The 12,500-nt window shown below is 37.4% G+C and overlaps 1 protein-coding gene across 7 annotated transcripts in view; it reads left to right on the top strand.

The window, feature by feature from the left end:
* Window positions 1-12,500, top strand: part of LOC106874495 (uncharacterized) — a 60,869-nt gene that overhangs the window by 14,500 nt on the left and 33,869 nt on the right. For 3 of the 7 annotated variants that reach the window (XM_052972205.2, XM_052972207.2, XM_052972206.2), the window contains exon 1: window positions 1,223-1,733. The exons of 3 other annotated variants lie outside the window; for them this stretch is intronic. The gene's annotated coding sequence lies outside the window, so the exon portion shown is untranslated. Of the gene's footprint in view, window positions 1-1,222; window positions 1,734-9,246; window positions 9,905-12,500 lie in introns of those variants that run through there. One more of the 7 variants, XM_014922292.3, reaches the window with a different exon arrangement.

The raw sequence follows: 12,500 nt of genomic DNA, 5'->3' as shown, positions 1-12,500 counted from the left end.
GTGTTTCTCATTGTTGATATGTTACCGCTGACCTTTGTGAAGTTACTGTTGATATAATACTAGAACAAACAGTCGCACCTCCGTAACTTTGCACCGAATCCTTTCAAAGGAAACATGACAACGGTAGCAACAGTTCTGATTGCAGTTACAAAGATAAGGATGGGTGAGTCTTTAAGTATGATATAGGACGTACATAAACTCTACGTTCCCTATGAAGCATGGGCCATCAACAGTTTTTCTCCACTGATCGTGTCCGAGATGGTACACCTACAGAGGGCAGGCAAAGCCATTAAGGACTACGAAGCCGGAGTAAAAGTTAACCGGGATAAGTCAGTCGGCTTGCAACTCGGCATCTGGAGAAGTTCAGCCATAAGTTGCTCCAGAGGGGTTAGTAAGTATTCCGATACTCTAATAATGAGAGTTACGAAGCTGAAAGTGTAACTTGGATACTGAATTTACAAACTTTTTATCAACGGTCCATAGATGTCTTTCTCTTGTATTTTTCTAACCACATTGGTGTCCAGAGAGCAGTCGATTCCCATGCGTGCATGCGCGTGTGCGTGTATATGTGTGTGTGTGTGTATGTATGTATGTATGTATGTATGTATGTGTGTGTGTGTCTGTTTATGTATGTCTTTAATTTTTATTTATTAGTATTATTCTTGCGAGGAGAGAGTTGGTTTCTAATAAAAAAAAATTAAAAAAACTCCGCCACTTGACTTAGGATAATATTAATGAGTAATTAGAGTAATTATAACATGTCAAACTTAAAAACGTCTTGCAGATTTTGACTGTTAGACTTACAAATTAATTATGTGTCGTAATTTTCGTCGTCACTGTTGTAATCCTTAAATGTCGGGCTGTTATAACGCCCACATCGGTATAGCAGTAGAGATGTTAGACCAGTAAGACACACTAGTCTATGACCGTATACTACGTATTCTCGACCTATACTGACCGATATCATCTATTTACAGCGACTACCACATAACACTCGTCACTTGAGAAAGGTGTAACATTATTACTAGTATCCTGATAACAGTATGTAAAGTTTGTGTTAGCCGGGCTATTTCCTTTGAAATCCTAGCTTCTCCAGTTTTCGTTTAGTCCTTCACTAACATAACCGTGTATATCCATAGTTATTAGTATCAAATGTGAATTTATAATCAAGGGAGAACTGCGTTTTCTGAATCAGTTGTACATAAATATTCAATCTCGCTGACTCTAGAAGACATATTTACATCTACAGGGCAGCTAATCTCTAAGTGTACATGACTTATCGTTTTTGTACCAAATAAGTATGTCAGTTCTCTTGTCTACATACGGTAGTCGTCTTGATGAGAAAGTTGAGAGCGGAAAGATCTGGTGTAGTACTCTATGTATGAATGACTCTACGCTTGTGTTTTCGTATGAATGTTATGTGGCCCAGTGGTTAGGGCAGCGGACTCGACGAGGCTCCGGCAGGAGATGGTGGAGAACCCTGCTGTACTCTTTCGCCACAACTTTCTCTCACTCTTACTTCCTGTTTCTGTTGTGCCTGTAATTCAAAGGGTCAGCCTTGTCACACTGTGTCACGCTGAATATCCCCGAGAACTACGTTAAGGGTACACATGTGTGTGGAGTGCTCAGCCACTTGCACGTGAATTTCACGAGCAGGCTGTTCCGTTGATTGGATCAACTGGAACCCTCGACGTCGTAAGCAACGGAGTGCCAACAACAAAATATGTATATATGTAAGTATGTATTTACCTATTATTTATACACGAGAAGCTAGTTTTAAAAAAATATTGGTATATCGTGTTGCAAATTTATTTGTAACTCAATATTATCATATAGAAAATTACTGTTTTTCACATGTTTAACTTTATACAAATATTGTCGAAGAAGTAAATGTCAGAGTATTGTTTAGTGATTTAAATAACCATTATCCGTTTAAGCCATATGCTTTTGGTAGACAAGATATCTGTTGCTTGATTTCTGATGTTTTATATAAAAGCCCGATATAAAACATTGGAAGAAGTAGAGGGTAAAGCGAATGGTTGAAAATTATAGAATATTGCACAAATGCCTTATGGCTTTTAGATGCGATTTGAGTTTACCCCGTCCCCATGTTCAACTTCAAACTTCATTCATTCGTGAGTAGATAAATTAAATACCTGTTGATACTGAGGTCGTTTAAGGTAGATTAATTAAGTACCTGTTAATTACTAACGCCGTTCTAATAACTAAATCCCTTGCTTCTCCACATGGCTTTCTACTCTGACTGACAAGTTTTCAGAAGTTTTAATCTGATCGACTTATCGAACTAAGTATTGACAAATTCTGGAAAAACAAGTTTATTCCTATCAAAACAAATAGTACAGTTAAACGCAAAACCAATAATTAAGGGTGGAGCTTCCTACTAGTTGACGGTGAATATATATATACGCGGGTATGTATGTATGTATGTATGTATGTATGTATGTATGTATGTATGTGTATCTGACATGTGGCACTCATTGCACCTGTACAGGTAATGACGATCTGATGGAGAGAGTGAGCTTATGTCTGCACAAACATTTGATCACTATAAACAAATCATCTGTGTGGTTGTTCGGTAAGAAATTTCTTTCTTTATTCGCCATAAAGGCTAAGATATAGAATAGACAATAGAGGACAAACAAACAATAAGGGGTTGGGTAAAAAAAAAAACGAATGTATAATGAATGGATGAAAAAGCTGAAAAAAATGGAGTGATGGATACCGGGACCTCGCCAACCACTTATATTCAATAGTCTTTATTCAAAATACTAGTAATTACATATACTCACATTTGAGACAGACGAAAATGAATTGGGGTAACGTTGTAATGAATTCGTGCAAACGTTAATGAAAAGAAAGTCATGCTATCCCCTAAACCAGGGGTTTTCAAACTTTTTGACCCCTTTATATTTCAGGCTTATAAACGCTTATGAAATTTATACATAAATATTTGCTTAAAATAACATATATTTTTACATTTATTTATTTAACAGTTTTTAACAAATAGGTTCATTGTCAATTAAAAGATTTCGATTAAAAAACATATATAAAATCAAATTGACCATAAAAAGTATTTGCTGTCCACGGACCCCCTGTCTTGTCCTTGCGGATCCCCTGTGGTCCACGGACCACAGTTTGAAAACCCCTTCCCTAAACCACTCTTAGAGTCACCGGCAATTATACTCATTCACTACACGCATCAAACATACGGTCCTCATTCAGGGTACAGATTAATTTTTTTTTTTAAACTCTTATTTCAAAAATTACGTTATACTGTCTTTCAACTTCGTTTCTGTGTTCGGTTGGGAACTGGTTAACATGTGAGATTCTGTATCTAGGGTGGTTGGTTTTTCCAGGTATTGATGGTGGTGAAATGTCCAGCGTGAACGGATTATATGTAGCAAACGAATAGGATGTTTGTGCCGCGTGTCTGAAGTGTATGAGTCCCGGTTTTTGGTTCTCTTTGTTTGGTGTTTTAGGGTTGTGTGTGTGCATTGTGACTGCTGTGTCCGGGTTGTAATTGGTAATCTTTTTATGAGTGCGAAGGGTGGGGTACCTTTTGTTTTATTTCGTCTCTTGACTTTTATCCATTCATCGCTGCTTTTGGTTGGTGTTGGTTCTATTTGAGTGTCTCTCTTGGGGCTCTCTTCTGTCTATGGTTTCCCTAATTTAGGCTGTTTTGTTGTGGTCTTGGATGTCTTCCTTTTTTCGGAGGGAGGGATATCTTGCAGTGGGTTAGTCGTGGTGTTGGTTGACTTCCTCCCCTCCTTCAGCTTTGATGGTTATTGGTAGGTTGACGGGTTTGTCTGTTTCCAATGCCGATTGGCTCCCTTTTTCTTTCCTTTGGTTCGTCAGATTGTAGTGGTATGCTGGGTGAAGGGTGTGCCTCCGGTTTCATGACCTGTGGGCACTTAGCCTTTATGTGGCATTTTTGCCCGCATTTGAAGCACCTGGGCTTCTTCCCTCCTCAAAGACTTTTAATTTAGTTTCGTCTGGCAGAATAATTAGTTCTGGAATTTCCTATAGATCCTTCTGGGTGGCCTGAATTGCCACTTCCAGGCCATGGCCCCCTACCATTTGCGCTGTTGTGTTTTGGTAGCTTCAAGTACAGAAGCTTCTTCATTCAGATTTAACATTACGGCTGTTATCAGACACATCTTATTTATTCCTGGTGGGACCTCCCCAATTCTAAATCTGGAGGTCCGTCTTTCGAGGTAAGTCGACAGTAACACCAACTCTGCTGACTTTAGATGTATTGTTCAATATTCTTTTGCTTCCCTTTCCGAAGCGAACCACACTTCTACAGTGCCGAAACGCTTCCCTCTATTTATAAACTGTATGTCGTGCCATATTTGCAGTAAACAGTTTTCGACGGCATCCTTGAATGCCATCTTTTGTTGACAATGACAGCGTTCTGTATATCAAATGTTTTTGTGCTGTCTACAGCTTCTTCTGGGGGTTGTCAATTTTACGTTCATCCCCTCCCTCTGTAACAAGTCATTATGTTTCTTTGAAGCTTCCTAGCCTGACTTGTAAATCCTCATTGGTAGCTTTGGCCATGGACGCGTAACTGCTTCCATTATTGCTATTTCGAACCTCCATTTTACATTCATCGTCCGCTATGTAGCTCTCCAATGTTACCTGTTCAGGCAACCGCTCCACGATGTAGCCCGCAAAATCAAACTGGAAGTTGTCCAAACTCCATGCTGCACATCTGTGCAAAGAAAAAAAAACATTTCGCCCCTAAACTGGAAAAACGAATACAAAAACAAACCTACTAAAGCATACAGTGTGTCAGAAGACACAGAAACAGTTTAGATAACAACAGGTAATCCCCAAAAGGAAAACCTACAACGGATAGTAACAAAACAAGTACTTATCACAGCAGCAAGAAAGCACGTTTCTAATCATTAGCAGAAGTAGTGGGGGGGGGGGCATCATAGGTATATGTTGAGAGGAATCCTTTGGGATTTGAATAAGGCACCTCTAGAAACATGAATGTTTCGTTAAACATCCTTTAACAACCTTTCTTCAGCGATCTTTTGAGTGGGATAAGCTGCTAAACCTGAAGGAAATTCTTGCAAGGTCATGCGCTGTTTATTGAAGTCTAAGAGATGTTACAATATAACTGAAAGCTTGGGGAGGGGATGTGACAGGGGCAGTAATACAACACAGACATTTAAATTGACAGGGTTTTTGTAAAGATGTGAGTAATGCTTGTTATCACAATCTTTTGGATTTCTCTAAGACGTGGTTCTCCTGGGATATTATCTAGATGTTTCTGACATCCCTTTCTTATCATATCAAGGACACCCACAAAAACAGGAACAATTCTTGCTCTACGACGCCACATCTTTTGTATTTTATTTTCCAGGTCCTTATATTTACTTAATTTGTCAAATTCCTTTACAGATACATTTTCATCAGCGGGAACACTTACATCTATTTGTCTACAAGTATTTTCTTCTTAATCTTTAATGACTATGTCTGGTAGATTAGCTTGGATCTTTCTGTCAGTGTTGACTGGAAAACGCCAGAGGATAGAGACATTTTAACCTTCAACGACTGTCTCTATTATTATTATTATCATCATTATTATTATTATTATTATTATTATTACTATTATTATTATTATTATTATTATTCAACATTTGGTAATTTCGGGCAAATTTCCACTGCATCATCTGCTACACTTCCGTGTTGCTGGGGTGTCCGCCATTGTGTTCTTTTTTGTTGATGTGGTGGGAAGTGTAAACTCTTCCTGGTATTGTATTACAGCAGCTTCTTTTGTTATGGCGTCTGGTGCAATCTTTTCTTGTATTAGAATTTGTATTGTGTATTGTGTGTGTAACGTGCTTCGTATCCTTCCAGCTGGTGGTTGTTATTTTATTGGGCATTGACTATATAGAGTATGTCTTGTGTTTGTGGATTGTTTTGTTTGGGTTGAATTATTGAATCGATACTGTCTTGCGAAGGATGTGAGCTGTTCCTTGCAGGGCTATTTATTATTATCATTTTTTAAAATTTTTATTATTATTATTATTATTATTATTATTATTATTATTATTATTATTATTATTATTATTATTATTATTATTATTATTTTTATCATCATTATTATTATTAGCATTATTATTATTATTTGTTTTTTAATTTTATTATTATTATAATTATTATTATTATTATTATAATTATTATTATTATTATTATTATTATTATTATTATTATTATTATTATTATTATTATTTTTATCATCATTATTATTATTAGCATTATTATTATTATTTGTTTTTTAATTTTATTATTATTATTATTATTATTATTATTATTATTATTATTATTATTATTATTATTATTATTTATAAAGCCAACGGGCTGGCAGAATCTTTAGCATGCCGGACAAAATACTTAGCGGTATTTTGTCTGTAGTCATGTTCTGAGATCAAATTCCGCCGAGGTCCGACTTTACCTTTCATACTTTCGTAGTCGATAAAATAAGTACCAGTTATGCACTGGGATCGATGTACTCGACTTGCCCGTTCCCCGAAATTACTGGTGTTGTGCCTAAATCCGAAATCACTACTACTACTACTACTACTATTACTACTACTACCATTTACACTGATTTTTCATCCGTGTTTTTTCTTAAATACCACATTCTTCTAAACTTCTCTTTTACCTCAGACTCGCAATCTGCCATCACTTCTTTACTCCCCTCAACATCTTGCTCTAAAATACAACTTGATTACATCTACATGGTTGCTTTCCTATGCCACTTCTCTCCCATATTTGCATCTCGCCACACACCCATATACACCCCAAACCCACCACACGCAACTACCGCCACACACTCCCGCACACACACACACACACACACACACACACACACACACACACACACACATAGACAACAACAACAACCTCTATGTCATATCTATAATCGAATACCATCCTTTATATTCATACTTCACCTGTTTCCTCCTCACTTCTTAATTCCATCCATACAACCACATGCCTAGCTGGCTCCTAATTCCTAATTTTTTTCCAACAAACTTTTCTCATCGTCTTCTTTTTCGTTTTCTCTTTCTTCTGAAGAAGGACTTGCGCTCAAAACGTCAAAAGTCATTTTTTTTTCTTTTTAAACGTTAAACTTATTTTCACTCTTTCAGAACTATGTATGTATGTATGTATGTATGTATGTATGTATGTTTGTATGTATGTATGCGCACACACACACACACACACACACACAAACACATACACACACACACACACACATACATATATATATATAAAGTATGGGGCTTAATTCACTGGTGATCTAAACGACTAGGTAAGTGCTGTAATGGATTACTAGGGCTCCAAGGTCATAGCCGAGACGGTAGTTATGGAGCCATTGCAGATTTCCCCGATATAGCAGATATATAATTGTTAAAGAGGACAACAAACGTTAAGGCAAGGCAAACACCTCAAGTCATTTGAGATGCTTGCCTGTTTATGTATATGTATGTGTGTATATGTATGTGTGCGTGTGTGTTTGCATAAAGGCAATTGGCCTAATGGGTAGGGTGCTTCACTCAGGTTCACAAAGTCATGGTTTCTATTTCCGGGTGGATCAATGCGTAGCTTTGTTGAACAACACGCTTCGTCTGACGTTGGTCTACGATCACTTCCGCATCTGACGTGCAGCACGCCGTGCACCTCTGCAGGTAATGTCAATTTTAAGGGAAGGTGTGAGCTAATGTACAGCACAAATATTTGATCCCTAGAAACAAATCATCTTTGCAGTTGTTCTTCAGAAAATAGCGTTTAAAATAGTCGAGTCCACCATCTATCTATCCATCTATCTATCTATCTATCTATCTATCTATCTATCTGTCTATCTATATATCTATCTATTTATCTCTCTCTCTATACACACACACACACACACACACACACAAGGTATCTCATTATGTTGGGACACAAGCAATGACATGGTCTTACACAAGTGTGGATGAGACAAGATGGCAGTACCACTTGTCATACGGTATGACTTTCAATGACAATCTTTCGTAATAGTTCATTTCCTGTTCTGGTGACATCCACTGGCCGCCCAGATCATCAGTCGATTGTATACTGAGAAATGCCGCACGTCTGTAGAACTCAAATAAAGCATTAGGAGAGAGGGAGAGAGAGAGAGAGAGAGAGAGAGAGAGAGAGAGAGAGAGAGAGGGAGACAGACAGACAGACAGACAGACAGACAGACAGACAGACAGACAGAGATAGCGAGCCAACCCAGCTGATATGCCACGCGGTATTATGGTAGACATGGCAAAGAAAGTAGTCACTACATAAGATCTTTAATTGACGTCTGCAAGAAAAAAATGAATTAAAATTGAATTAAAAACACACATACCATTGAGGGGTCAGACATTATCGTTGTTCCAATTGCGTAGAAGAGTTTAGTTTTGAGTTTATGTGCGACACAAGTTTCTTCCGTTGATATGGATAGTGGAAGTAGCAAATTTTTTGACGAAACTGTAGTTCGCCTTCTTTTAAATATCTTATGGCATCTATGAAGAAGAGCTTACTTAAAATATTTTAGGAAAATCTCGTCAACATTAGCACAAACGTTTAAACTATAAAGAGGATTATACTAAATCAATTTTCGTTGATAGTATTTTGCGCTTACAAATATTTTAGTTGTTCTTTATGTAATGCTTCATTATAATAAGTATTTCTAACATAGACATAAAGTCAGCAGTTATAAGCAAAGGGGACAGGTCTTTCCATCGATCCTATGCTTCACCGGTAGTTTTATTTCATAGATCTCATAGGAGCGAAAGGTAAATTTGACCTCGGCTGAATTTGGGCCGAGAACGTTAAGAGACGAAAGAAATAGCACAAAACAGGCGAATAGACCACTCTAACCATCCTTCCAATTCACCAATCAGCATAGCTAAGAGGTTTTACTATAATAAATAAATAAAGGATAAATTAACATTATAACAATTATCAAGTCATTAGCCAACATAATTTACAGATGGGAATTTATCGTTAACAAGCAAGTAATGACACAGCAAACAAATGAAAATGTCATTGCTAATTAAACTTTCAATGAACAAACGCAACACATCATCATAAAGGGTTATCAATAATTACTGGAGGACCATGAGTTTCAACTCACTACCACTCCCGGAACCACGATTGGCTGCCACCAACATTGCTACCACTACCACCACCACCACTTACTGAGCTTACTACAGAGAGCTTACTGCAGAACACAAACGCTAACGTCTTGAGGTCTGTCATTGTTCACTTGATCGCTACAACAATGAGGTCGAGGAATTTTTGAGCAGAATAGTCTCAGGAGATGAATTGCAGATCCATCATTAGGAAGTAGAATCTAAGAGACCGAGTGGAAACATCCTGGCTCGCCAGCGACGAAGAAATTCAAGACTCAGCCTTCCGTGGGAAAGGTGATGCTAATCCTTTTTTGGGACTCAACGGAACCTTTATTGGAAGATTATCTGGGAAAGGGGTGTCCGATCAACAGTGCAAGATACAGTACTTTGCTGGCCAATAAACTGAAGCCAGCAATTTGCACCAAACGCCGAAGCCTATTGTCGAAGAAAGTTTTGTTGTTGCATAAGAATGCACTCCCATACATGGCCGCTCAGATCGTTAAAGCCATTAACCAGTTGGGTTTTAAGGCGCTGGAACTAATTGAGTTTTGAGGTGCCTACAGCCCGGATCTCGCCCCTTCTAACAATCATATCTTTGGACCGCTCAAAGATGGTTCACGAGGTCGTCGATTTCCTACGGATGAAGATATGTAATTTGAAGGGAGAATATGTTGTTACCAAAAACACTGGGATTAATCCAATGAATTGACAGCAAGGTATGTAAAAGTACTTTTCTAAACAAAATTTCTGCGTACGGTCCTGTCGTGCGCATATTCACACCAACACTTTCACACAAATGCTGGTTGCTCATATACATAACTATAACTGGATAAAAATTTGGTACATATTTACAATAACACCATACTTGCTAAATACTAATCCTAACTGTAACCCTAAACCATAAATTTGCTAACAGCAGGGCCGGCGCTAAGCCCCTGCATAATAATCCTCCATAGATTGCTGGAGTAGCTCACCCACCGATGCCATCGTTCAACTAGTAAGGAGAGACGAGATCGGTGGCTGTCCTACTTCTGGACACCTAACGCTATGCATCGCACCTAGTCTTGATCCGTTCTTCATCTAACGTTGCAATTCTGCTTTTTATGCGTTACGTTTCACCTCTCAGTGAACTCAGTAACAACTGATCGCGAAAGGCTGGTACACAAAAGTTTGATGCGCAAAAAGTTACCAAAGTACCGATCTTCCGAGAAAATGGGTCTTATCTTGAGTTTTCGTCTGTTAAAAAGAACCCAACCAAAGTACAATTCTTAGTCGTTCGTGTTTACATCTAAAGCAATATGTGCAAGCATACTCTAATGTAGTTAAAATGCTTGTGTGTTTTTTTTCTTTCAGTTTGCGTTTACTATTAATATTTTGCGCTACAATTAAAGTAGTATTCTATTTTTTGTTTTGTGTGTGTAAAATGTACCATTTGGTTTAAACGGGGGGTAAAAACGGTAACAAACGGGTGTAAACTAAAGTTTTAAGCAAGACTTACTTCGAAATACGTTTGTCGTCTTCAGCAGTAAATATAATAATAATAATAATAATAATAATAATAATAATAATAATAATAATGATAATTTTTTCTATTGGCCCATGACATGGAAGACAATATCGAAGGCCGAGTAACAGCACAAAAAAAATACAAAAACAAAAGCATGTGGGGTTAACATCAATCAAGGGGAGATACTACCGCATTAAAAGATATAACAGAAGATATATAATAGAAAGCAGAGAAATAAGTAATTGGTATTTATTTTATGGTACCCGAAATTAACATGTAAGTGACTGAGTACTCTACAGACACGTACACTCTTAACGTAATTCCCACGGGGATTCAGCGTGATAGAATATGACAAGGCCGGCTCTTTGAAATACAGGTACTAATCATTTTACCAGCTGAGTGAACTAGAGCAACGGGAATGTCTTACTCAAGGACACCGCGTCGCTATTGAACTCACGACTATTCGATCATGAGCCAACTGCTCTAAACACTAAGCCATGCGCCTTTATATTATACTAGAAACATAGTAAAAAAATAAAAGAATGTGCTTTTTTTTTAATAATGCTATTTTTAAAACTTTTCCCTTTGCGAAAACATAGTCACTTGGCCATGCTGGAGCACCACATTTAGTCGAACAAATCGACCCTTGGACTTATTCTTTGTAAGCCTAGTACTTATTCTATCGGTCTCTATTTTGCCGAACCGCCGGGTCACGGGGACGTAAATACACCGACATCAGTTGTCAAGCGATGATGGGGGGGACAAACACAGATACACAAACACACAGATACAGACACACACACAACACCCCTCCCCCCATATATATATATATATATATTAAAAACGTATATATATATATATATATATATATATATATATATATATATATATATATATATATATATATATATATATATATATATATATATATGTATATATATATATATATATATATATATATATATATATATATATATATATATATATATATATATATATATACGACGGGCTTCTTTCAGCTTCCGTCAACCAGATCCACTCACAAGGCTTTGGTCGACCCGAAGCTATAGTACAAGACACTAGCTCAAGGTGCCACGCAGTGGGACTGAACACGGAACCATGTGGTTGGTAAGCAAACTAGCAATCACACAGTCACTCCTGCGAATAATTTTTTGGCTTACTTTACAATATAAGAAACAGAAAACTCTGCACAACTGTGTCATTTGCTTGAATGCGTGTGTATTCTATCTCTGCCGCTTCTTCTTTGTACATGTGTGTGTGTGCGCGAGTCTCTGTGTGTCTGTTTGCCGTGGGCGGGGGGATGGAGGTGCGTGCCAGCTCTTTATTATTGATGAAGTGTATTTTTAATGTTTGCAAGAAAATTATGTGAATAAAATATAATAAATGCGACTACATGAAAAAATGTACGTGTGTCCTTGTGGATACTTACCAGCATATATATGCAAATACGTACATACATGAACACAGGCGTAAATGTATAAACATGTGCGCGCACACACACACACACACACAAATATGTATATGTATATTCATGAGCACGTATATACGTATATATTCGTATATATATATATATATATATATACGTATAGAAATGTTTCTGTACATATTGCGTGTATGCGTGTGTATTGATGTTACTGAAACGCGGTATACATACCTTTCCTTATGGAGGTTGTGTACAAGTTGAATGTGAGATAGATAGATAGTTAGAGAGAGAGAGAGAGAGAGAGAGAGAGAGAGAGAGAGAGAGAGAGAAAGAGAGAGAGAGAGAAAGAGAGATAGAGAGT

This window comes from Octopus bimaculoides, chromosome 12, assembly GCF_046866305.1.
Source record: "Octopus bimaculoides isolate indiv1 chromosome 12, ASM4686630v1, whole genome shotgun sequence".
In the NCBI taxonomy this organism is placed as follows: Eukaryota; Metazoa; Mollusca; class Cephalopoda; order Octopoda; family Octopodidae; genus Octopus; species Octopus bimaculoides.
This window is presented reverse-complemented; position numbering and strand designations above follow the sequence as displayed.